The 26,894-nt window shown below is 39.3% G+C and overlaps 1 protein-coding gene and 1 long non-coding RNA gene across 3 annotated transcripts in view; one reads left to right on the forward strand and one right to left on the reverse strand.

Annotated features, from left to right (window-relative positions):
• Positions 1–16,353, reverse strand: part of LOC309337680 — a 318,963-nt gene extending 302,610 nt beyond the window's left edge. Inside the window, exon 1 of the long non-coding RNA XR_014154478.1 lies at positions 16,279–16,353. This is a non-coding gene — a long non-coding RNA (uncharacterized lncRNA). The remainder of the gene's footprint in view (positions 1–16,278) is intronic.
• SASH1 (SAM and SH3 domain containing 1) overlaps positions 1–26,894 on the forward strand; it is a gene marked incomplete at its 3' end in the record, with an annotated part of 506,774 nt that overhangs the window by 198,313 nt on the left and 281,567 nt on the right. The window lies entirely within an intron of this gene.

Consider the following 26,894-nt stretch of genomic DNA (forward strand, 5'->3'; position numbering starts at 1 on the left):
TCTGGATCCTGTACAATCTGTGTGAGGCTCTTTGGAAACCTACAAGTTTTTGTCAACCAAAATCTAATTCATCAGATGCATGAAGTGTTATCCTGAATTACCTGGACATGCATACATGGAAAGATCGCAAAAAAAGTGAGTCAGGCTGAAATGAAAAGCAGAAAAGTACAGGCATGCATACTTATGGTACGACAAGGTTAAGATCAATAAGGCCTTTAAGAACCATATTGTTAGGAAAGCAGTATTTAATGTCTGGACAAAATACAAAGACTTATTGGAAAACAAGACTCCGAGGTGGCTTTCGCCTCTGGAAGCTAAGGCCCGAAAAAGACCCAATATGGAGGCCAAATGGCCAAAATATTGGGAAATATTAGAAAAAGATGGAGACAATTGGAAATTGCAGGGTTTGGAGAAAATGAAGGATAAAGTGCGAGACTGGTTACATTACGCTCAGATTAAAGAAGTCTTTAAAAATGACAAAAAGTTAGGGTTCCAGGTGGAGAAATCGAAGTTAGAAACAGAATTGTTAGAACCAAAGACTAAGGTACTATCTAGAATGTATAACTTGCTGTTAAAATGGAATACACAAGACGAAATGGTTAAATCGGCTATGATAAAGTGGGTACAGGACATTGGGCATAACATTATGTTTGAGGACTGGGAAAGGTTGTGGACCACTGGGCTGAACTTCACCGCATGTAATGCTCTGAAGGAAAATGTAATGAAAATGATATATAGATGGTACATGACCCCAGTTAAACTTGCCAAAATATACCATTCGTCTGATAATAAATGTTGGAAATGTAAAGAAAATGAAGGAACATTCTTTCACCTCTGGTGGACATGCCCTAAGGTGAAGGCCTTCTGGGAAATGATATATAATGAGCTGAAAAAGGTATTTAAGTATACCTTCACTAAGAAACCAGAGGCCTTCCTTCTGGGTATTGTCGGCCAGAAGGTGCTAAAGAAGGACCGAACATTTTTTATGTATGCAACAACGGCAGCAAGGATACTCATCGCTAAAAACTGGAAAACTCAAGATCTACCCACACTGGAAGAGTGGCAGATGCAGCTGATGGACTATATGCAACTGGCCGAGATGACTGGCAGAATCCGAGACCTGGGAGAAGAGAGGATTGAGGAAGACTGGAAGAAATTTAAGACGTATTTACAAAAACATTGTAATTTGGTTGAATGTTAAGAAGGATGCTAGTTTATAAAAAATTGGCCACCACTAAATTAGATTTGAATTTGATGATAAGTGAGATTAAAGAAAACATAAACTTTTTGGAGAATTGCTAGATTATATTTAAATGAGTGGATATAAGATCGTAAACAAGTTGATAATTTGCTTGGAAAAACCTTTTTACAATGTAAATGGGAGCGGGAGACGTGAGGGAGTCCAAAGAAGTGATGAAACCACGTTATGATATAAGTAAGGTTGTTTATTACTTGTGCATTTGTATTCAAAAAATTTAATAAATATTTATATGAAAAGCAGAAAAGTACAAACATGGTAATCACATATTGTATTTGGTTTTTGTTCCAACAAGCTTTTAATGAAATATAACATTGTTTCCAATGGTAATTTACAAAACAGTTTTTGATGACATAGGCATCTTCACATTGGTAAACCAATTAACACACATAATGTTTTAAAACATTATAACATTGTTGTAATTACTGTTACTTCAAAACCGCAGTAATTGCAGCTGCTACTCATTTTGAACGCTATAAACCCTTTTATAAATGTGAGGTTCATTTGCTATTGATCAACAAGATGGAGGCTACAAGTGATGAGGAAAGTAGGCAGAGTACATTGCAGCCCAGAAACAAGACCATCAAATGCATTCACACTTCACAAATTTTCAGAGATTAGACACAGCAGTAGCTTTGACAGTGCTCCTTTGGGGCAAATATTCATCTCTATAAGGATACTATAAGGAACCAGTGCTGCTGGTTAACTGGATACTCAATGTATGACTATAGAAAATTCTTTACATATTTTATTAATGAACAGACTTTGTGTAAAATGTATTAATTGGCTTGTACTGTACGTGCAGAATCCCTGCAAACTGTTTAACAGAATGAAAACTTTCCAAACTAAAGCCTGTTTTCCTGCAGAGAGAAAGCACAAGAGAGAGTGCTATTGTCTGCTGCCCTGCTAAATGTGTCATCATCAGCTTTCCTAGCCAACAGTAATGAATATGGAACATCTTCCTTTGTTCAGCTATCTATCTGGTCTATGATCCATAGACATTCTGTGTGACCTCCTTTTGTGGCTGCGTGTGTCACATTTTGTGCTGTTTGGTTTACTGCCCTCTATTCTGCAAGGTCAGCACAGTCTGTCAAAACTGAGTATTCTCTTATCCCAAATCTAATACAACACACACAGCATTTCATTGAGTCACCAAACACCCTGTTGTCTGTTTTTGAGGAAACTATAAGCTTATGGTTTGTTTGTTTTTTAAAACACATTTGTGCCAGGAAATATGTTAATCTTTCTGCATGTGCAAGACGGTACCTATAGAAGGCGGATGTAGTAGGTGTACCACCTGTTAGTCATGCCATGGTCTTCTGCCTGTGTTAGTCAGGCTCCCATCTTTGGACTGCCATGTGATCATGCATTTCTTTTCTAGCACTGGCTGTTTCCACTTTTTTGACCTGTGGTGGTATTCTGGAATAGGTGCTGAATTTTGTGGGTTTTTAATTCAGACAAATGTCATGTCACTGACTCTTCTGAGTCTTTAACGGTTGGTTATGTTTGCTCTTTGCCTTTAGGCTCTGTGTTGTTAAAAGTGATAAAACACATTTTTTTTCAGTGCATGCAACTGCACTGATAAAAATGTGATTCCAGTCCTAGAATTGTTAGAGTTCCAACAAAGTTTGCTGATCCTCCATCCATCCATTCCCAGTCTCTGTTTAGTTCCTGACAATAATTCATATACCTTGCATTGTGTAATTCAGGGGCTGTATAGCTCCAAAAGGAGTGGAGAAATTATCTATTTTATGTTGAACCCTATTTGTGATTTTGTCCTCCATAGGCAAGTTTTTGTGTCAAATAGGATCCCAATATCAAATAATGTTTATAAATGAGTTGTTTTTTCTTGTTGGCTTCTTTGCAGAGTCACTGGAAAAATGAGGGTGCTTTTTAAAAAAACCAACAATACATTTTATTAGCAATGAATCAGATACAACACACTCATATTTACAAGCAAGTTCTTCTTATTTAGACAAAATGCTTCCTTAAGTGGGGGATTATACAATCTTTATGCAAGAAATATGAAAATGCACTACCAGAAATATTTGCAGTCACTAAGTTATGCTCCCTCCATGTAATGGCATAAATGATAAAATTGGTTGTGAGATGAAAAACCTAGCAACAGAAATGAAAAGGCATGCTGTGTGTGCTAGCAGTGCCTCTATGGAACTCATTACAATCTCTCTGTAAACTGATGAAAGCACCAAGGAGATGAGTTGAACCAGAACTTATCTCCTAATCCATCCATCAAGTTCACCTTCATGCCAGTGTTGTCACTGGTATCCAAAGGTTATTGAAAATTCAGTATTGCACAGAACATCTATACATGTAAAGAAAGCCATTACTTTATGCAGACAAGATGCACAGGGAAATTGTGCAGCCTTCCAATATAGATATGTGTATTCCTCCAGCCTTGGAAACAAAAGGCCCAGGAGTCTCAGTTTATCCTGGGAAGTCATGGCTAACCCTGTCACTTAGGCATTAACTCCTCATTTGTGGAGTATAAACCATAACTTGTAGACATATTGTGGGAATTAATACAGGTTTTTTAGCTGTATTTATTATAACATTTAAATATACCTTTACTCTGAGGAACTCAAGGTAGTGTATGTAGCTTTCCTCCTCCCCATTTTATCCTCATTCACGCTATGACTATCCCAAAGTCACTCTAGCCCAACACTCTAACCACTACCCCACACTGTCTCTATAAAGAACTATACATAACCCTTTACTGTAAAAACCTATAAATACATAAATTGATTAATAAAAACTAAAACACTGTTACAATAGGTGCCAACATTTATTAACAGCTACTGGCCAATATGTTGTGTGTACCGAATTGGATTTTAAAATAAAAAATAAAAATCAGGACTGTATGACCTAGGAAAGTGCAGACAATTGGTCCATCTACTTAGTACCATAACCACACTGATAATGTCGAAGCTCTCCAGGGTTTCAGACAGGAGTTTTCTCCAGCCCTATATCATACACTACCTTTCAAATTTCCCTGAGGGTGGTTTAGGGGGTTGCAAATTAGGAAACAGGATTTCAAAACATCACAGGGAATATGAAACTAGTTGATGTGCTGTTCTCTCCCTTCCCCTCCATAACTGAAGCCTGACGGGAGGCAGACCAGGTGCAGTGGGTCACCAAGATCCTGACAGTTGTAAAAGGGAAACATACAGCACATTTTGTTAAGCAGAGGTACTCCATCTAAATTGGTTTACGGAACAGATGTCATGATTTGTACAACTTCCTATCTCAGCAGAGATGCAGGGTGCAATGCAGGGAATATAAAATATTTTCATAAAGTATGACGTAGTCAAGTTAAGTATTTCACAATTATTTTTAAAGCACAGCAGATTGTTAATATATGTAGTTGTCTTTTTCTTTTAACCTCCACTTCAAAATCCGACATGTCATACATTAAACTGTATGTTTATCCCTAGCATAGAGTTGAATCTGAGGATCATGGTGGGTGGCACAGTCAGAATTTTCCGCAGGGAGACAAAATCCACCAATCAGTTCTGCTGTAATTAATGTAGAATTTTTTGAAGCAGAGAAGCCAGACGGTCAATGATGTGTTCAATAACTCGTGCAGAGTTCTATTTCTCAGTAATGCTTATCTTTCTACGGAACATAGTTAATTTCTACAGTACTCTGTAAATTATTACAGAAATTACAAATCTGCCAGAAAATCAATGCAACTAATAGAAAATTAATAGATTTCTAAGTGTGAAGGAGTGTGTAATAATGCAGATGAGTTCTTCAAGGAATGTGCAGGTCTGGAAGTGGGAGCCTCCAGCTGCTTTATGTGACATCTTCAAGTGTAAACACATTTCTTTCTCTTCCCCCACTGATTTAGTCTGCCATGGCAGCAAACAACATTTCCATTAGCCTCCTACTGTTAAATCTCAAAGTAACTATAATCACAAAAACATCCAACATGCAAACAAACTAATAGAGCAGCAACTGAGGTCATCATCCATCTTCATCCTGCAGACATATTTTTAGGTTCACCCAGGGTTTGATTTCTACAATCTTAAATTGTATTTAATGAGGTTGAGGAAAAATACAATGATAGTAATATGCAGTGATTAACTGTTAGTGATTTAGATCATACAAAAATATTTGTTATCTTGGTCCATTAAAAAAAAAATCAGCTCTGAGCATTTTTCTCCTTCCCAGAATGAAGCTGACTACAAATGGGAAGCTTTAGTTTTAAACAAATGGACTATAACCTTTTATTTTATTGTTCTTTTATTTCCACATCATTTGCAGAACATATGCTGCCTTGCCTGACAAGCAGCGGAACAGAAGCAAGTCTAGAGAAAAGCTTTATTTGGTCTTTATTTATAGCAACCATAATCTGAACTAAAATGCTTTCTGACTTAGGGTGAGATCACATGTTACCTTTTTATATGATGATTGCAATGATCACTTGATAGCCAAAATGTGTGAAACTGCCATCATCAAAGTCAATTTGTACATTTATTTCTCAGGTGGTAAAAGACTGTGCACAATCTGCTTATCATATAATTTTCTGCATAAAAAGTCATTTGTCCCAAAATACCCTCAATATGAAAATCTCCAAAGAGATATATCAGCAAAATGCTACTTTTGAAGTCTTGCTTTGACTTCATCTGGTGGCCATTGCAGACAAAATATCTCAAAACGTTAATGTTTGCATGTGTTCCTTATTTTATCACCCAAGAAATAAGCATGAAATTAGCCCATGAGTATACAACTCAGTTGTTTACCAGGGTATGATTTGCTTTGCATGATTTCTTCCCAGTAAACCTCAATCAAAATTTCCACTAGGTTCTGGAGTTCCAGTGTTTCTAAACTTTTTATCTTTTCATTTCATTTTTTTATTTCCAAATTTTGTACAGAGCAGTATGCATGCATTGTTTGTAAGAGCTTTCAACTAATTTTTGCCTTACCCCATTTGTATTACTTGTGTGTGTTGATTAAGCACTGCAGCAAATCACCCTTGAAGTGATGGTACATATGGTTGAATCAAGATCTTTTTGCCAGGTGTTTGACCAATGTACAGAAGTATCTTTATGCACCAGTAAAATGCTGCACAAAAATCTTCAGTGCATCAAGACTGCCCCCCACACCCATAAAGCAGAGGAAGCAATCAAAGGCACCAGAAATTGTGGTAAACTGCCCACTCTCTAGTTCCAGGCTGTACTCCAATAAATTTATAACTTTTCCTAATTTAACTGGAAACCAGGAGGAGTGGTACACAGGGCAGAGCAAGTGCACAGAACAATTAAGGAATGGAAAAATGAAAATTTGCTCTACTCTCACTGTTCACCACATACATAGAATGTGATATGAACACTTCCATGTTGAGGCTGCCCTATTTGTATAATCCCTCATCTCCTTTGAAGAGCAATAATGATTAGTAAAAAAAAAAAAAAAATCAACTAGGACTCAGACATTATGGATCACTAATTCTTTCTTTCCAACTAAAAAAAAAAATACCCCAGAACAGTATGAAAAAAGATATGATTGTTTGACTTGTTCAGGCTTTTATTATGCTACAGGGGTGCTAGTTACTATGCATGACTGCTGGTAATAATCCTTTTGAGAAGACATCTTATCTAAATTTATGCAGTAATTATACATATTTCACAGAAAATTACTGCATGTTAAGAATAATATTGTTTCTGTATCCCATATGAAATATATAAATATAAATTTGATCGCATGATTCAGCCAAGATTAAAGCTTTCAGTTCTGATTCTAATCAGAGTTAGATTCATGGTTAATTGCACAATCCTTTGTGATTTTACTCAGAAGTAAGCAGTAGGATTTATTGCCTAGTCTAAATGCTAGAGAGTAGAATTTAAGCCTGTTGCCTTGGCAAATCAAAGGGACTTAGAAAGGGATAACTGGCTAGATTGTGCCTATTATTTTTAAACTTTGCTTAAGGCAAGCCTCCTGAAATGAGTGCTTTTTGTTGCTCTTTCTGGAGTTTTGCATGATCCACACAGTGATTTATTCCTTAAAGATGGACTTTTAATTCCTCTGTCTAGATTCATTTAAAGTCCAAGAAAAGTGGTCAGTGGACATAATTTAGTGACACTGTCTAATCCGGGGAATTTTTAATGTTATATTTTTCAGGAAATCTATAAATACAGAAAAACTGATGGTAGAATGATGTGATTGAGATGCGTGTGTCTTAAATCCCACTGACAAATATGGCTCTATCTGCTGTATCTGTTTTACACAATTAGGTGCTCCAAAATAAAGCATGGAAGCAAATTTAAAAGGCAGTCCTTTCTGTGAAGTGCTCACAGTCTTGAAAAATCAATAAGAGATTGTAATCTCCCATTCCAGTTAAGGCAAATATGGCGTTTGGACCCTTGAGAACACTGAAGGGAGCTTTGATCAAGGACTTAGCAAGAAAAACATTGTCATGCTGTCCGTTATTTCCCACATTCTCTGCAAAAGTTTCAATTCATCCAGCCTTGGGTCAGAGAATTCTCTTGATCCAAAGGTACCTCTTCAGCCTTTTTCTCCCAACTGTGCTGCAAGATAATGGTGGGAAGGAAGGAGAAAACTGAAAGGGAAGCACAATGCTTGGCAATTTCCCTGCTTCTTCTCCTTGGTACAACTTTTACTAGATAACGGTATGGCTGATAAAGCAAAGTTGGCATCAGTGATGAAAAGAGAGGGATAATCTAATCATCTAGCTGTATGCCATGCAAGTACCAATTTTTATATCTAATATATTCATTGTCTTGCATTCAGCACTTTGTATTCTCAGCTTTTCCTCTTGGAAAACTAATGTCTAGTCTTTATGGTTGCAAAAAAACAAAAACAAAAAAACACAATAGTGGAATATTTCTAAAGAAATATCACAAGTTAGACACTCATCTTCTATTTCATCTGTCCTCTTCAGCTGCTTGTCTCCTTTTCCTTCCTTCTTTTCTCCAGACATGCTTGCCAGTTCTATCTTGGGTCACTCTAAGCCTGGAATGGGAAGACTTCAGGCTGTAGATCTAACAAGGCCAGCTAAACTTCCTCTGAACCTTCAGGGCATTTTGGCAAGCCACCACCCACCTGTCCCACATGTGGTGCAGATGAAGTTGTGGGTGGGCCAAAAAGGAGTTTGGAGGCAGCACACATGTAGTGCAGATGAAGTTGTGGGTGGGCCAAAAAGGAGTTTGCAGGCAGCACCAATCAGCATTTAACAGGACATTGATTCTGAGTTGCTCAGTGCTTTTAGATCACAACTAACTTCCAGGACTACCTGTTGGACAAATGGGTTGCTGACTGCTGGGGAGGCGCAAACAACTAACTTCTGGTGGCCGCTGCCACTGTTCTCACCAGAAAATCCTGAGAATAAAAATGCTGATTATAGCCCTAGCTCTTTTCCCTGGGGGAAGGGAATAGATTACCAGTAGTTCCCTAGCTTCAATCTTTCTGGTTTCCCTTTCTTATTAGAGGCTGATTTTTCTTTTCAGTAAAGTGACAGTGCCCCTTCTTGTTTTGGAAGACAACCAAAATTTGTTCTTGCCATGACCACCATCTCCCTAAGAGGGAGGAACCGGATCTGCTAACAAGTCCCAACACACCAGGGGAGAATCCCTGCCTTTCTCCAGTGGTTGCAGGAAAGAACTACAGAAGACAAGTACCCATTATAATATCATAGTCTCCAACCTGGTAACATTCAGATATATTGGAGTTCAACTCTCATCAGCTCCAGGCATCACAGATGTGTTTGCTTGGACTGATGGGAGTTAGACTCCAAAAGATCTGGTTGAAAAAAGGCTGGCATATGTGAATCCTTACCCCTCCCATTGGCAATCTTTTCATAGTCACTTCTTTGAAAAACACACAAGCATGCTATTCTGCCAGGGAACACAAGTTACAAGTGTGGCCGCTTCATAATGAACTTTATGAGGAATAATGTTTAATGAATAAGTGAAACTCTAAAGCCAATATGCAAATTGATCATGTGCCAATAAAGAAACTAACCCTGTGCAGTCCTAGACATGTCTAAATGGAATCCCATTTTATTAAGTTACACTCCCTAGTAAATGTGCATAAGATTGCTGCCTAAAAGGATGTTAAAATGGAGATAGGCATATATTTTACATAATTGGCATTGTAAGATCAAGCAACTTTGGATCTGAATCTGCCTTTAAATATAAGTTCAGTAATGTCTTGTCAAAATAATAATAATACATTATGGGCAGGGTTCGTGGCAGAGACGGTGATACTCAATACAGACTTAATTAGGCAATATTGTATTCTGCAATCTTGGGTTCTCATAGTACTCTATTGTAGTGTTTTTTTAAAAAAATTAACAGGGTAATTTATTGGTCAAGGATAGATTCCTCTAAATCCATTCCAGTGCAATGGGGCATGGAGTTTAACATAAAGACATCTTCCACCACCCCACACAATAATAATTTAATTTACTATTAAGGGTAATTTAATGTAAAGGTCAGTGAGTGAGAGAAAGGGAAAGTGTATGGAGATTTATGTTCGTATACATTTTCAGTAAATAAGAAAGCTCTTTATTTTAAAAATAGACCTTAACGGAAAGTTCTTTTGATAATATTTTTGTCTTGGTACCAGGATTAAAGACTGAATATTTGCCTCCTGCATTCACTGTTTTCTGCTGCCTGCTAATTAAAGGTAAAGGTAAAGGTACCCCTGACCATTAGGTCCAGTCGTGGACAACTCTGGGGTTGTGGTGCTCATCTCACTCTATAGGCCGAGGGAGCCGGCGTACAGCTTCTGGGTCATGTGGCCAGTATGACTAAGCCGCTTCTGGCGAGCCAGAGCAGTGCACGGAAATGCCATTTACCTTCCCGCCAGAGTGGTACCTATTTATCTACTTGCACTTGACGTGCTTTTGAACTGCTAGGTGGGCAGGAGCAGGGACCGAACAGCGGGAGCTCACCCAGTCACGGGGATTCGAACCGCCGACCTTCTGATTGGCAAGCCCTAGGCTCTGTGGTTTAGACCACAGTGCCACCCATGTCCCTGCCTGCTAATTAATCCTGGTTAATTAATTAATACCTCCTGCTGCTTCCTGCTTCCACATTCCATCCTCACAAAGCCAAGTCCAGGGAAAAGTCAGGATCAGAAAGTGGTTCTTCCTACCTTTACTTTGGTGTACAGTATTCTGCATAAGATGCATTGCATAAATGGCAATGGGAAGCAGGGGAGGAAATATATGCAAGTACTGTGCAGCAAACACTGCCCCATGTGTGTGGTCTCCTTCACTGAAATGTTCCAACTTTGCAACCCATGAATATGGTGATGTTGTCAAGTGTGTGGATTCATTTCATATTGGGAATATTTAAAAGAATGGACACCATAAAGTAGATAATTTTGTTACAATTGCCACATTTCAAAGCAAAACCTGAGTTTGTGGGCCAGCAGTTTAATTAATGTTAGTTGGCTTTACAGAACAGAGCATTTGATAGGGTGTGACATTTTCTCTGCTATGTCCATAAAGCAAACTAATCCCTAGTGTGGATTTATTTAAGCCTTTTTATTAGGAGACACTGTGTCCCCTTAACCTGCTGTACTAAGGTTCATAGTTTCAAAAGAGTTAATAGCAAGGCATGCACACCTATGTCAGACCTTCTGTTAGCCTTGCAGAAACTCTGTACCTCCGTTTCTTGTTATTTTAGCTGAGAGAAAAGCCCAAACAGCTTAGGAAGGCAGGAATATTTGACAGGCAGCCAGGCATTGTGTCAGTTTCAGGAGAGAAATAGATGTGGTAATCTTTGTAAAGAAATGGGATGTTTTAAAACTGCTTAGGGTGCAACCTGTTTTAAAAATGGTTGGGATGGGAATACGAAAAACTGAACTTGCCATATATTGAATGGTTTTAAGATTAAAAGAGAAAGCCCACAAATCTTTCCTCGGAATGCAAGTCTGAGTGATGAAAATATATAATCTTTGATACCCTTGAGCAAAAATGGATGGCTAAGGCTCTAGTCCTAACCTCACTTACTTGGGAGTAAGCCCCACTGAAGTAAATAGGACTTGCTTCTAAGTAGATACTGTATTGTGCTGTAATTAAGAAACCAAAAAATTAATTCTTGCTTGTAGAATAACTTCCTTGTATATGAACATTCTGGGGTACTGCTGTTCACTGGGCTTCCTTCCCTTAATCAGCATTGTGCAGTAATTCAGGGATCTTCTCAGATGTTTCATAAACAAATGCTAATACTGCCTGAAGGGAATTGCTTCCTTCAGTGGTTTAGGACTCCCCCAGGACAATGAACAGAAAGAGACTTGTGTTCTACAGCCTGCAACAGTTCTGCCTTTATTCCATTGTGCTTTTATGAGTTCGGTTCGCCTCTCCAGACTTTCACATCACATTCTCCTGCAACCTGACCCTTTTAAAACTTAAGATACTAGGGACTGAACCTGGGACTTTCCATGCAAAGCATGTGCTTTCAACTATCATCTCTTCCACACTAAGCAGCTGCAAGATTGCAGTACTTTGCTAACAATCTGAGGGGTAAATCATAGCAGGGAAGTAGGAACAAGCTATCCTAGCTGCTGGAAATGGTGAACTCTCTGAAGAGTTTATAAGACAAAATACTGAATCAATATAGAAAAGAACACTTAGTGTTAAAATAATATCTAATAGCTTTTGTTGATTAGGGCCTAATTGCTTTTAGCCTTTATTTATGATGCTTTGAAAAGAAATCTGAAAGCATCATGGAAACCAATACATCTAAGTAAACCACCACCCATTATTTTACGTGATCAAAGTAATGTAATGACTGGAGACAAAGTAATGTTTATAAAATGGCTGCTGAAGAATGCTGTTGGTCTTCAGAAATAGAGCTGGGTGGGAAAAGTCAAGTAGGAAACTAAGACAGATGGACCCATCAAACATACTTTGCAAGTTAAAAATATATTGTACTGTGTGCCTACATTGATCTGGTAATTTCATGCCTAAAAGCTCCCTGTGGAAGAGTGGTTAACTGTATCTGCTGGAAATGACTTAACACTCGCCTGTTAAGGGCACTGTGGAGGCCCAGTGAAACTCTAATCATGGCAGAGCACATGGTGACAGTTTGAATTCATCTTTCTCCCTCTTCTGTAATGAGGAAAAGAAACAGAATCATATAACTGCCGCATGAGATGTCTTAAAACTGAAATTCTTTTATGATTCAAAATAATTGGGGTTTGTTTGGGTTTTTTGGTTACTAGACCAAAAAGAAGAAGAAAGATTTAAAGCACTTTAGAAAGTATATACTAAATAAGCACATCTATTTTATGTTAGAGTAAAAAGCTTTTTGACACAAAAACGTTTCTTCTAATAGGCTAAATAAGCTGTGGAGAATCCTTTGATTCCATTCAACTGGCAAAACAAAATTATTATCTAAATACAGAAACTTTATCTATTTATAAAAGAAAATTCCATGATTCAAATATATTTTATTATGTAAGCTAGACATAAAACATTGTAAGTGATGAATGGTAACATCACTTGCTAATGATGGACAACTTTGGTCCAATTTTTAATGCCTTTTGCATTGTTTATTTCTTAAAGTTATCTGAGTTTCTCATCAGACAGTGGCTTGCATTTGAGAACACAAAGGAAGGGAATTTTGAGCAACATTAAACTACATTTTACAGAAGCAAATAGATTTCCATTCCTTTTTTATTATTTCTAAGGAAGAGTCTTTGTAAAATTCTCATATAATGTATTCTTTTGTTTGGAAAGATAGTTGGCAAATAGAATATTTGAAGCCAGGGCACCTAACTGCATGCAGAAGAAGCTCCTAGACCAGGGCTCACTTACATTAGTAAAACTTAACAAACTACAGGTGTATTTTGTTGTTGTTGTTGTTCAAACTGTAGCTTATGTTGCTGAGAAAACAGAATTGGACCTTAGTATCTGTGTGTGTGTGTGTGTGTGTGTGTGTGTGTGTGTCATGTGCTCCTATAAAGAGAATAACATGGAATCACTCCCACATCTGTTTCCATGGGAACAATGAAATGTGTTAGATAATCATTCATGGCTGTTTCTGTGAGTGCTGGAAATTGTACCATGAAATTTGTCAAGGCTGATATCACATGCAGAGACAACTGACTCCAGTTGATGATTTGCTGCTGTTTTAATTGCTGTTTTATTTCTGTTTTGATTGTTCAACTGCTTATTGTATTTTATTGTTTGAGTATGTTGTAAAAAGCCCTGGAATTATTGATGAAGGGCAGTATAAAAATCCTATAGCTAGCTAAATAACTCACTCACTCACTTCCTGTCTGTAAAGGTGTGCCCCTATAGAAGGTGTAAACCAGATTTGAATCTTAGGATTTATTTTGTACACCCACACCAAAGAACTATACATACTGGAAGCTGTGCACTTCCATTTGGACTTTTGACTCTTAGTTAAGCTCCTTGTGCTTACCCAGCAAACATACTACTATATTGATTATTTCATTACTTATGAGCAAGGCCGCTTGTGACTTCAGTCAATGGCTGTTAGTAATCTCTGGTCAGCAAGCTGTGGCAGGAAGGTTTTCTGTTAATCAAGTGATGATTAGAGAATCTTATTGTCTCCATTCAGTATTGTACCATACCCTCACAGGTGTCTCAACTAAGCATTGATAAAAGATGGAATTCTGTTTAGAGTTACTTTTTAAAAGCCATGTTTATTACACCACTGTAATAGAATCCTCCAGAAAACTGGTTTTTTTATATATCCATTTTCTGGAGGATTCCGTTACACAGATGTAATATTAAACATACATTATTTTATATTGATAGATATAGATATAAACAAAAATCCCAAGTGCATGCATGTGTGTGGTATGTTAAGGAGAATGCAACTTGTGTGGTTAATGTGTAGAACAACCAGCCATTGTGCACATTTACCAGGCCCCATGAAGAATGTGCACATAATCCATGAAGAAAGAATTGTGGACATTTCTCAGTATATGTACATAATCTGCAACAGGTCTTGGGGAATGTGTATGTTTCAGTTTTCCCTCCCACAATTCCTATAGAAATCACCCCCCATGCTGCCATTAAGCTTAGGAACAATGTACAAAAAGCTTAGGGAGAATATAGAAAAATTAGCCAATATATGCACATTCCCCAAGACCTGTTGGGAGATTGTATATTTTGAGCAGAAAATGTGCACAATGCCCTCTTTATGTGTGCATTCTCTATGAGGCCTGGTGAATGCACACAATGACTGGTTGCTATGCACATTAACTACTCAACTTACATTCCCCTTAACTAAGAGGGTGCATGCACATGCACTAGGCTGGATTTTTGTTTTCTATAATATTAGCTGGAATTTTGTTCATTATATTATTTTAGGGGGGAACAGTGGGCCTCACCACAGTAGCAGTGATACCACTTTGTTACTAACACAAATCAGCTCTGATTTTTTTTTTTTTTAAAAAACCCAAATATGAGGAATGTTCTGCCTTTGTAATGTTCATATGTAATCTACTCTGCAGGCATTACAGGGTTAGGCATGAAATTTAGTTAGAACAGCTTTTCAGATTAGGATTTTAGAAGGATAAAAAAAAAAAGCCCAAACCCTTCACGTTCACAGAGGCGTAATTCACTATGGTGATGAAGTAATGAACAAGAGGGCAAGAGCTACAACAACTGTGTTATACAGATCAGGCATCCACCTTTAGCGTGAAGACATCCCTTCCCTCCTTCTTCATATGTGAAAGATATAGCTATATGATGCTGTGTGTTTCTACCCATTTTAGTCAGAAAGTCATACCCAGACTGTGAAGTACAGCTGCGCCACAATGCAGCGTGAGAATATAAGTAGTCAAGAAGATATCAATTATACTGCCTTATCTGTAATTTCACTTGGATGCCTCAGTTCTCCTGTGGACTTCAGTCCCAAGAATATTTTCAATAGAACAGAAAATGGTAATTATAATGCTAAATTTCTCTCTTCCCTGGCCTTCCTCATTACAATATTTTCCCCCTGCCATTTTATGTGCTCAAAAGATACACCTGTGTCACTTTATTAAACTTATACTTCAGGTTTCTCTTTACCACAGATCATAAGCCAGGAGTCTGAAGCAGCAAAGTGTTTCTGTCTTGTGGCCCTGCCTGAAAGGGTTTCAGAACTGTGAACCTATTTCAACACTCCTAGTAATAAGGACTCTGCGGACAGCTCCCTCTGATACATTCAGTGCACCTACCCACAGATATTCAAGATTCCTATTGTGGCTAGAGAGAGTCATTTTTACGAGAGTTGAAAGTGTTTTGAGAGAGCTACAGTTTTCCATAATTGCACACTAACTTGTCCTGCTGTGGCCTCTGTTCAAACAGGGTATGCAGAATTTTTAAACAGCTGCAAAACCATCTGACCCGAGACAATGATTGGATGTTGGTGTGCTCACTACAGACAATGCTGCTTCTATTGTACCACTTTCAACCCTCTGGGGGGGGAAATGCGGTTTCACCTTATGATGCCCTATTTTTTAAAGCAAAACCTGAAGTTTCCTGTGCTAAAAGGGGGTTGAACTTTTTGACTTGAACTAGTTGTTATTGTTTGAGAAATAGTCTCCTTAACTATCGGTTCCAACGTTCTGTTTCTTAACTCCTTCCTGTGTGTCTGAAATCCAGAGGAGAAATGCAAACAGGGGACACAGAAAGGGCTGAACTCCTCAATGCCTTCTTTGCCTCAGTCTTCTCCGATAAAGAAAACAATGCCCGACCTGAAGAATTTGGAGCAAATGATTCAGCAGAGGAAACACACCCCAGAATAACTAAGGAGATACAGTGGTGCCTCGCAAGACGAAAAGAATCCGTTCCGCGATTCTCTTCGTCTAGCGGTTTTTTCATCTTGCGAAGCAAGCCCATTGACGGCTTAGCGGATTAGCGCTATTAGCGGCTTAGCAGCTTTTAGCGGCTTAGCGGATAAGCGGCTTAGCGGCTTAGAAAAAGGGGGGAGGGGGAAAAAGTCGGAAAAACTCGCAAGACATTTTCGTCTTGCAAAGCAAGCCCATAGGAAATTCGTTTTGCGAAGCACCTCCAAAACGGAAAACCCTTTCGTCTAGCAAGTTTTTTGTCTTGCGAGGCATTCGTCTTGCGGGGCACCACTGTAGTACAAGAATACTTGGCTAGTTTAGATGTATTCAAGTCTCCAGGGCCAGATGAACTGCATCCAAGAGTATTAAAAGAACTGGCAGATGTGATCTCAGAACCACTGGCAGTCATCTTTGAGAATTCCTGGAGAACAGGCAGACTGGAGGAGGGCAAATGTTGTCCCTATTTTCAAAAAGGGGAAAAGAGAGGACCCAAATAATTACCGCCCAGTCAGTCTGACATCAATACCAGGGAAGATTCTGGAGCAGATCATTAAGCAAACAGTCTGTGAGCACCTAGAAAGGAATGCTGTGATCACCAATAGTCAGCATGGATTTCTGAAAAATAAGTCATGTCAGACTAACCTGATCTCGTTTTTTGACAGAATTACAAGCCTGGTAGATGAAGGGAACGCAGTGGATGTAGCCTACCTTGATTTCAGCAAGGCATTTGACAAGGTGCCCCATGATATTCTTGTAAAGAAGCTGGTAAAATGCGGTCTTGACTATGCTACCACTCAGTGGATTTGTAACTGGCTGACTGACCGAACCCAAAGGGTGCTCATCAATGGTTCCTCTTCATCCTGGAGAAGAGTGACTAGTGGGGTGCCACAGGGTTCTGTCTTGGGCCCAGTCTTATTCAACATCTTTATCAACGACTTGGATGATGGACTCAAGGGCATCCTGATCAAATTTGCAGATGACACCAAACTGGGAGGGGTGTCTAACACCCCAGAGGACAGGATCACACTTCAGAACGACCTTGACAGATTAGAGAACTGGGCCAAAACAAACAAGATGAATTTTAACAGGGAGAAATGTAAAGTATTGCACTTGGGCAAAAAAAATGAGAGGCACAAATACAAGATGGGTGACACCTGGCTTGAGAGCAGTACATGTGAAAAGGATCTAGGAGTCTTGGTTGACCACAAACTTGACATGAGCCAACAGTGTGACGTGGCAGCTAAAAAAGCCAATGCAATTCTGGGCTGCATCAATAGGAGTATAGCATCTAGATCAAGGGAAGTAATAGTGCCACTGTATTCTGCTCTGGTCAGACCTCACCTGGAGTACTGTGTCCAGTTCTGGGCACCACAGTTCAAGAAGGACACTGACAAACTGGAACGTGTCCAGAGGAGGGCAACCAAAATGGTCAAAGGCCTGGAAACGATGCCGTATGAGGAACGGCTAAGGGAGCTGGGCATGTTTAGCCTGGAGAAGAGGAGGTTAAGGGGTGATAGGATAGCCATGTTCAAATATATAAAAGGATGTCACATAGAGGAGGGAGAAAGGTTGTTTTCTGCTGCTCCAGAGAAGCGGACACAGAGCAATGGATCCAAACTACAAGAAAGAAGATTCCACCTAAACATTAGGAAGAACTTCCTGACAGTAAGAGCTGTTCGACAGTGGGATTTGCTGCCAAGGTGTGTGGTGGAGTCTCCTTCTTTGGAGGTCTTTAAGCAGAGGCTTGACAACCATATGTCAGGAGTGCTCTGATGGTGTTTCCTGCTTGGCAGGGGTTTGGACTCGATGGCCCTTGTGGTCTCTTCCAACTCTATGATTCTATGATTCTATGAATTCAAAAGTGAAAGTGTGCAGTGGAGAACTCTCCTGTACTCCTGAAGCCTAGAACCCTAATTTTCCAGTGTTCCGCATCATGCAGAAGCCACCACAAGTACAGGAGACAGTCACCCTTGAAATTGTGCAAAGCAGCAGGGTAAGGGGCACGGCTAGCATCCTTATACCCACTCTCGCCTCATGTGCTTATTTAATCCAGATAGTGAATGCATGAATAAGACTGTTGTTTCTACAAGGATAGTGGAATTGGGCAATGGAGTGTGTGTGTGTGTGTGTGTGTGTAGGACTTGATCATATGAGAGTGCCTTACCCCACCTGTGCCCACTCGACTGCTTTGATCAGAGGAATTGGCACTACTACACATGCCACATAATACCCATTCCACATTTGTAAGAACTCAATCGTTTAGTGTGGCAGTTCCGCACTTTGGAACTCCCTGCCTATTGAGATCAAGCAGGTGCCTTCACCATACTCTTTTGGGTGCCTACTAAAAACATTCTTGTTTGGACAAGCCTACCCTGATGCTCAGAAAGTTGACAAAGTTTTAATCGCATCTTAACTTTTGTATGTTTTCAAGTAAGGTTCTAATTTTTTCTTGATTTTACTGTTTTATCTTTCGTAAACCACTTTGAAGTTGTTGTTTTTTACAACAAGTGGTGAATAATTTTAATGAAATATAAACAAACAAATAAATTAAAGCTGAAGAAATATTAAACCAGTTGTGGAGCAATTGTAGCAGTTCAGATAGCATTATGACTGACTGTGTTTTGTTTTACTTGTTGTATAATATGCACACCATTTTTAAGCCTCTTTAGAGGAAAAATAAATGTAGCTTAGAATGGTATCTCATACTGCTGTTATGAAAATATCATGCAAAGCTAAAATAAGCTAAGTACCTTTTCCCCTTTTTGAAATAGTGCTTCTGAGGAGCTAGTTTAAAACAGCTTTTTCTTTTTCTTTTTCAGGTAAGTGGAAGTTTCTCATTCATTGCTGCTGTGAGAGTGTTTGATTACTGTGGTAAGTGCTCTTCATGGAGTGATTATACTGATCTGCTTCTCTCTATAAATTAGTGTTATCTGGGGAGCCTAGCTAGTTAATGCTTACTGAATCCTGTACTGCTATTTAGCTTTACAGATTTTATCTTTCTTGAGTTTGCCTTTTTAGTTCTTCAGATACCATTCAGATTTGGTCTCTGACCAGAAAGGATGTTGAATTCCATGAATCATGTTAGTTATAGGCTCTTAACATTTAGTTCTTTCATGCAGTTTATGTGTCACATCACTGCTCATGTTTAATTAAAACAATTGAGTATAGTAGTCTGGTGCTGGTCAATGATAGGTTTCCTTGGATTTCATATGGCAGAGTCTGATTGCCTATATATTGCTAGTTTTTGAATGCCTGTTTGATTTTGCATTGTCTAGAAATACAGTACTATCTATTTAATTATAATATGAGTATATTATAAATGCCACACTGCAGGGTTCATTGAGTCCTAGCCACGTTGTTTAGTGTTGGCATATTATTTATTAATCATTCTGACATATATTGTTCAGTGTATTTATGCATTTAGCTTGTTATATGAATTACAACAAAGGATGCAGGAAAGGGGAAAAGATAAACAGCAGAACTCTGCTTAACTGAACTTAAAGGCTGGTTGGAATTAATGTTACATGCCTACAAATAACATTTGTTTTTAAACATGTAAGATATGACAAATTTTTCTTTCCTGAACCAATGTGAAAAGGAATCAGTTATTATCAACAAGAGACTATGTTACACCATGTGTGGCTGATATTCCTAGACCTAAAGTAAGGCTAGCCGTTAGCTGGATCTGGCCTGTCCAACTACCCACAGGACTCTCATGGGCCACTTGCTAGGTACTTGTTGGCTACAAAAGGTTCTGTTCTGATCATAGGAGGTTTACCTGGCTCTGAATATGGGAAAGCGAGCTCTAGCCTTGGTGATGGACATTTAGTGTTGGGTTCCCTCTTCCTACTGCCACAGCAACTTCCATGGCCCTTTGATAGGGCTGAAAGTGGGGCAGGTTTGGGATGTGCTTAGAGAGACCCAAATAAAATTTGACTGCAAAGGATTGGATGCTTTTACAGTTGTCTGATACTGGATATTGCCAAACTGGATATTGAATTATGCCCATCCTGACACAGTTCAAGCCCATTTATTTCACTCTTATTTGAAACTATGGGAAGGAACTACTTCACATATGATGTGGGGGGAGGACTACCCTGTAAGATTGCAAGAGTGCTCCTGCCTTCTGCCCTGCTGACAACAGGGCTTGGATGCCAGCAGTGCATTTGCTATGGCAGATGAACCACCCTCCATCTTTAGTACGCAGTGGTTCTACTTGTTCTCATTATTAGTTATTTCTCTCCATACAGTGAAACAATCATCATCATCATCACTATTACATATGTTCACAATTTTGTTGAATTCCACTTGACTTTGTTTATCCATTTTTACTTTTTATCCAGTTAGATTGCTCCTACAGTATTTTGTTCTCAGGCTAATATTAAATTACTGCTCTGATTTTTGCACACACATGTATTCTATAACCACATGTCTTTATTTCCTGTAGTCCATGACCTCACCTTCACCCCATCACATTTTTTGTGGGATTAGCCTGAATCACATTCCATAAAGCAAAAAGCACATTAGTTGCATTCATTTGTGAAGTCACATCCAGAGGGATTGAGGTCAGAAAGCTTATCACTGTACTCTGTAGACCGGTAAATTTAATATAAAAGGATTTATAATGAGCTTTTAGCTTCAGTTTTTTCCCTTACCAAGTAGGTCTTAATGTTTAGCAATGAAATGGACAGCATAATCCAAGGAAGGAATGTGCACAGCCCTCAGAACTTGTGCCTTCATGCTACACTGCATAGAACCAATATGGACAGCAATGATATTGAGCTACTGAATGATACATTTTAGATTGCCTTGTTTTACTTGGCTTGCTTAATGTCCCATGGATACACTCAGTGTGTGGTAGGTTAGCAATGATACATTGACTTGCTAAGCAATAACACTTAAGAGTTGATTGGGTTTTCACTCAAGGCACTAGTATTTACCTGCACTAATTTATACCAATCAAACTCTTGTTGCAATACCCTGAAATTATGTTTTCATAATTTCAGATCACATTTATTGGACTACCTGGAAAGCATTGTATTATGTGCAAACAAACAAAAAAATCATAAACCTATTATGTATAACTATCAGTTGTCTCAGAAACAATTGAAAGATATATTCTGTTGCTTTATGTAATGGAATAAACACTTTAGAACGACTATAAGAACACTGAGCACAGAAAAGAAATCTTAAACCTATACTTCTCAAACTGCAGCAGGAGATCAGATAGTCCTTGGCATACAATTTTCTGGGATAGACAGAGGACCTCTAGCTATGCATGTACACAAATGGCACAACTATGACACAGCCAGGGGGTGGGGATTGGCTGTGTGTCTATGCAGTTCCCACTGTTTGGATTCTGACCCTTTCAGTATGCACACCTTTTGCCACTTCCCTCTAATCCCTGCAGTCCTCTAATCCCTGTTGTGAAGTGTCCCCAAGCCTTTGGAACAGTGGGAGATGGTACTGGGGCTGCAGGGATGGGTAGAATCAGCAAAAGTATTGCTCTCTCTGCTGTCAGGACATTTCCCAAGTGGAACTCCACACAAGGACTGCTTCTACTAGCAGAACCAAGTCTAGATCCAACCCAAAGTGTGAGGCAACCTTTAGTTTTGTTTTTAAAAAACAGGCAACTTGGGAAATGGTGTTGCCACTGGTGGACCTTGATTTCATGTTGCAGCATTTGCTTGTGTTTGCCATGGCTGTTTCACCTGTCAAATTTATTTGCTGAACTGAGAATTTACTATAGTTTTATTTATTTATTTTATTAAATTTATATAAGGCCCTATACCCGCAGGTCTCAGGGAGGTTCACAAGATAAAAATTACAATATAAAAATTACAATTTAAAAACACAAAAGACATTGTTATTTTACATAAGAATATAATTACAGAAAATAGTTACTGTATGGGAGGCCATAAATGAAAACTAGGATGAGTTTTGATTGTCATACTCTATTGTTACTTAGTGCTTAATGGCCATTTGCAGATCAGTTTGACTTACTTAGATACTGACTTCTGAATGAACAATTTGAAAACTCAAGACATTTGTCAGTGCTGCTGCAGTTATATTTGTGTGGTGTTTGGGTTTATGATGCTAAATATATAGCTATTATTTTTATTTTAAACATTATCGAGTAGTAGTTTATAGTGATACCTTAAATCCAGAATTTAGCCTATGGGAAGAATTGTAAAATTGTATAGCAATACTTAAGCACTTCCCCACCGGCTCTTTTTATTGTATTGATCTCCTAAACAAAACATGTATTTGTGCTGTATGTTTCTTTTTTGTAAGTTACATCCAGGTAGGGGGGGAAATCCCTAAATGGCCTTGTACTTCTTACTTATTTTCCTAAAGTTACATGGTTATTAGCTATTTCCTAGTGGGTTTTGAAGACTACAGAATTCATAAAGGGAAACTAAATTGCTCCGTCTTCAAAAATAAACATGATGCACTGAATCTAATTGGGGGCTGTGGTGTCTGTATGTGTATTAGGAATGCACAGAAAAATGATAATGGCCTCTTACCCTGCTTGTGAATTGGTGGCATTTGCACCTCATTGTGGTCTCCCTCTCTATCCTGGGGGTGGGATGAAAACTGGACGACAGCATAGCCCACCAACTCTACATCTGAACTGCCCAATTGTGGGGAGGAGCCTGGGCACAGACCAGAGTCAAGAGGTCTTCACTCCAGTTCAGCACCTAGGAATAAAAGGTGACTGTGTCACTCAGCACAGTCGGCTGGAGAGCATCTCTGGGAAATTCGTATGTTGTCTGAGAAAATGTTTCATTGCAAATTCAACCTCAGAACAAATGGGATTAATTGTATTTCCAGAGAGGTGCTAAGAAGGAATAGCTGGCATGGTGGGGGAGGACCATAGATTACCCTCCCAATGGTGGCATCACTGCCTCTTACCTGGATTGCATGAGCCGGGTAGCAGTAAGGTGCCATCTTGCTGCTGCCCTGCCACACCCTTGCACTGTCCAGATAGGCATCAGTCACACCTAAAACTCTAGGTGTGATATCCAATATACTCAGATATCACAATAGGCCTATTGGAATCAATAGATTAAAGCACTAGGTGTGACATTCAACATTAGTAATACTCAGAGTAGACCCACTGAAGTCCAGTGTGACTCACATTGGATATTACCGTAGTATTCGAAAGAAACTGGAGGTCACCTGAAACAGCCTCTGGTAGCTGTGTAGAACTCAGGACGAAAGGGAGAAACAAACTAAGAGGAAGGGATGTTTGGCAAATCCTCACCATGATCAATTACTGCTCGGAAACCTAGGTCCCCACTGTGGAAGGACATGTGGATCCAGAATTAGCCTCCACAGTCACTTATGATCACACCATTAACACTGTATTCATGAAGACAACCTTACTCAGTCACGAGTGATCGCCAAAGAAGGAGAGCTCTGTGTGCTCAAATGCCTTCACAAATTAACTGAGAAACAGCTCCAGTTATCAAAAAGAGCAGAGCCCCACATAGAACATAATTGCAGTAGTTCCTACTGCAGCTACCCTATTATTGCAGCAATCTGATTAAAGCCTGTCTCACCAAGACCAATCCAGCTGGTAATTTGAATGCTTCTCTTTTCTCTCTCAAGGCCTCTCGTTCTAGCCAATTGTAGTTGCATTCACTACCAGCCCATCCTCAGGTGCCAAAATTGGATTGGCCACCCCTGGTTGCAGTGCCACTACTACTGGGGTTTAGGAGTTGAGTGTGTTCTTGCTCATACTCAAAACTACTTTATCCACATTTCCACCCAAAATTTCAAGTGTTAATCTCCTCTCACAAACACTTTTCTACCCAAGAGATTAAAATCCAACATCATACCCAACAGAACAATCTGGTGGTGTGGACAAATTACTCTGCTGTAGATTTTTCATTTATTACTTATTATTCTATCCTACAGTGAATAGCTAAAATGTTTTCTGTCCTGTTATCCATCGTTCCATTTCAGTTAACCTGCACTTCTTTTAGAGCCTGCTAGAAGCATACTTTCTCCTTCATGGATCACTGCCTTGCCGTGGCGAAGGGGCTTGAATAAGTCAGAGAAGCTATGAGCTATGCCGTGTAGGGCCACCCAAGATGGACAGGTCATAGTGGAGAGTTTTGACCAAACGCGATCCACCTGGAGTAGGAACTGGCGAGCCACTCCAGTATCCCTGCCAAGAAAACTCCATGGACAAAGTCAACAGGCATATAAAAGTTATGACGCTGGAAGATGAGCCCCTCAGGTCTGAAGGCCAAGTACAAGCAGATTCAGAGCTGATGAAGTGGCTGGGCCAAAGCTGAAAGGTTGCTCAGTTGCAGATATGCCTGGAAGCAAAAGGAAAGTCCAATGCTGTAAAGAAAAATATTGCATAGGAACCTGGAATGTAAGAACCATGAACCTTGGTAAGCTGGATGTGGTAAAAAATGAGATGGCAAGAATAAATATTGACATCCTGGGCATCAATGAAACCAGCCCTGAGTGCTCACTGCTTCCAGACAGATCCTGAAGCTGAGGCTCCAATACTTTGGCCACTTCATGAGAAGAGAAGACTCCCTGGAAAAGACCCTGATGTTGGGAAAGTTTGAGGGCACAAGGAGAAGGGGACCAAGCTACAAACATTTTAACTAAACTGTGGGAGGCAGTGGAAGACAGGAGTGCCTGGCATGCTCTGGTCCATGGGGTCATGAAGAGTCGGACGCGACTCAACGACTAAGCAATAGAAGCATACTTTGGAAAATCGAGACTTTCTGAGGTAGTAACATGAGCTGAAAATTAAATACTCTTGTCCTCACTTCAACATCTGATGATTTATCTTAGTTCAGAATCTGCACATTGTGTTTAATGCATAACACAAAGCTGCATCTCTTGCTTTTCTTAATTCCAGTTGATGTGTGTATTGATATCAGGTCAAACCATGCAAGAATGGACATTTATCCCTTCCTTTTTCCAGCCAAAAGGTCCACCACCCTGAAATTTGCCCTTCCCATTGTAGCTAGGAAAGGTATAAGATAAACCTAGCCTCCCTGTGCACTTTTATCTTGATAACAATCTCCCATCCCACCCCAGCATTAAGAAAAACAAGACACACTGCTACACACAGTGCATTAAGCATAATGCATAGTTTACTTTTGTTTTCATTTTCTTTACTGTTAGAAGATTAAGGTTAGAAGATTAAGAACCATCCTTTTAATAAATGCACACAAAATAAACACACAATAATGTGTCTGTCATGCTGTGATCTACTATCACCCTTAATGTCTACCATTTGTGGCAGAACTAAATACCAACCTAATTTTGGCCATAACGGAAGAATATATTACTGGCTTTAGACATGGCCTCCTGCTCTCTGCTTCCCCTTGATTGCTTCTTTGGCATGCTTCCTGACAGTAATTATATTCCCAAGTTATAAAGCTCTCAGCTGAGACTTAATGACAGCAAAAAATCTTATAAGGTTTACTGGGTAGTGATTTGACCTTTTCCCTGCTAATTTGTTTGTTTCTAACAATGCTGCACTTCCAGTTCAGGGGGCAACCTTTTTTTTTTAAGGCATGAGTTTTTGTTCAAGCACTCTTTGCAGCAGTAATTGGCAGTGAACACTGAATGGTTGAGCTGGTTTGGAGAAACCAGGCCAACCTCCCTTACAGGGTTGTTGCGAAGACAAAATGGGATGCCCACCCTAAGTTCCTTGGTAGGCAGGATACAAATGTAGTAATAACAATGCTAGGCTTTCTTCCATCCTTAGAAGTGACTCAGCTGTGGGCAGCAAATATACAGGTGCCACTCAAGGGCAGCTGGGCATGGGTCACTGCTGATACATTCTGTGTAATCCTGTCCTACTTTTTGACGTTGTTCCATTTAGTTTCCATTTAGTTTAATTTGTTTCTCAGCAGAACATGGAAGTTTTTGTTGTTGTTTCAGTATTCCCCGCGCACGCACACACACATACGCACACACGCGTGCGCGCACACACACACACACACACACACACATATATGCTGCTATTATTAAACAGTTTCTAAGCTCTCTTGGTGCTGTGCTCTTTAAAGAACAAAGACACAAATTTGAATTTTCTCTTCAAAATACCCATGAGTGGTGACTGAGAAAGGACTGGGATCTTGCTCACACATATTTTGGAGAGGGAAGCTGCAGTTCCTGCTCCTTTCATAGGGTAATGTGTTGATGCTGAAATCCCATCCACTGAAAAGCCATCATTTAGACCACGGGTCAGCAAACTTTTTCACTGTCCCTCAGTCCTTGTGGGGGGCTGGACTATATTTTGGAAAGGGAAAAAAAAAGAACAAATTCCTATGCCCCACAAATAACCCAGAGATGCATTTTAAATAAAAGGACACATTCTACTCATGTAAAAACACGCTGATTCCCGGACCGTCCACTGGCTGGATTTAGAAGGAGATTGGGTTGGATCCGGCCCCCGGGCCTTAGTTTGCCTACCCATGATTTAGATAGAAGGACCCCCTTCCTAATAAATGTAATATATGATATTTAGTTACTTCTTCTTTAATTTTTACAGACATCGGAACCTGTCCTTCTTTTACACCTGGTTAATTGCAATACATTTGCAATGGATTTGTCTGTATTGTTTTTAAATTTATATTTCTCTTACCACAGAAAGGGAAGACCTAAGCACATTCGTTTTTCACTTGTATGATTGAGCTGCCATTAAACATGCATCAGTAACTTTCCTGCTGCTCTTTTCTGTTCTGACACCCACCTTGTGGATTGCCCTGCGGAGCAAAGGGAGTGTCGTGCCCAATCATTAAATTGCTTCAGGCAGTTGGTGAAGACCTTTGGCTGAGTGATCTTCTAGCTT

Source organism: Podarcis erhardii (assembly GCF_964252035.2).
Source record: "Podarcis erhardii genome assembly, chromosome: 3".
Lineage (NCBI taxonomy): Eukaryota > Metazoa > Chordata > Lepidosauria > Squamata > Lacertidae > Podarcis > Podarcis erhardii.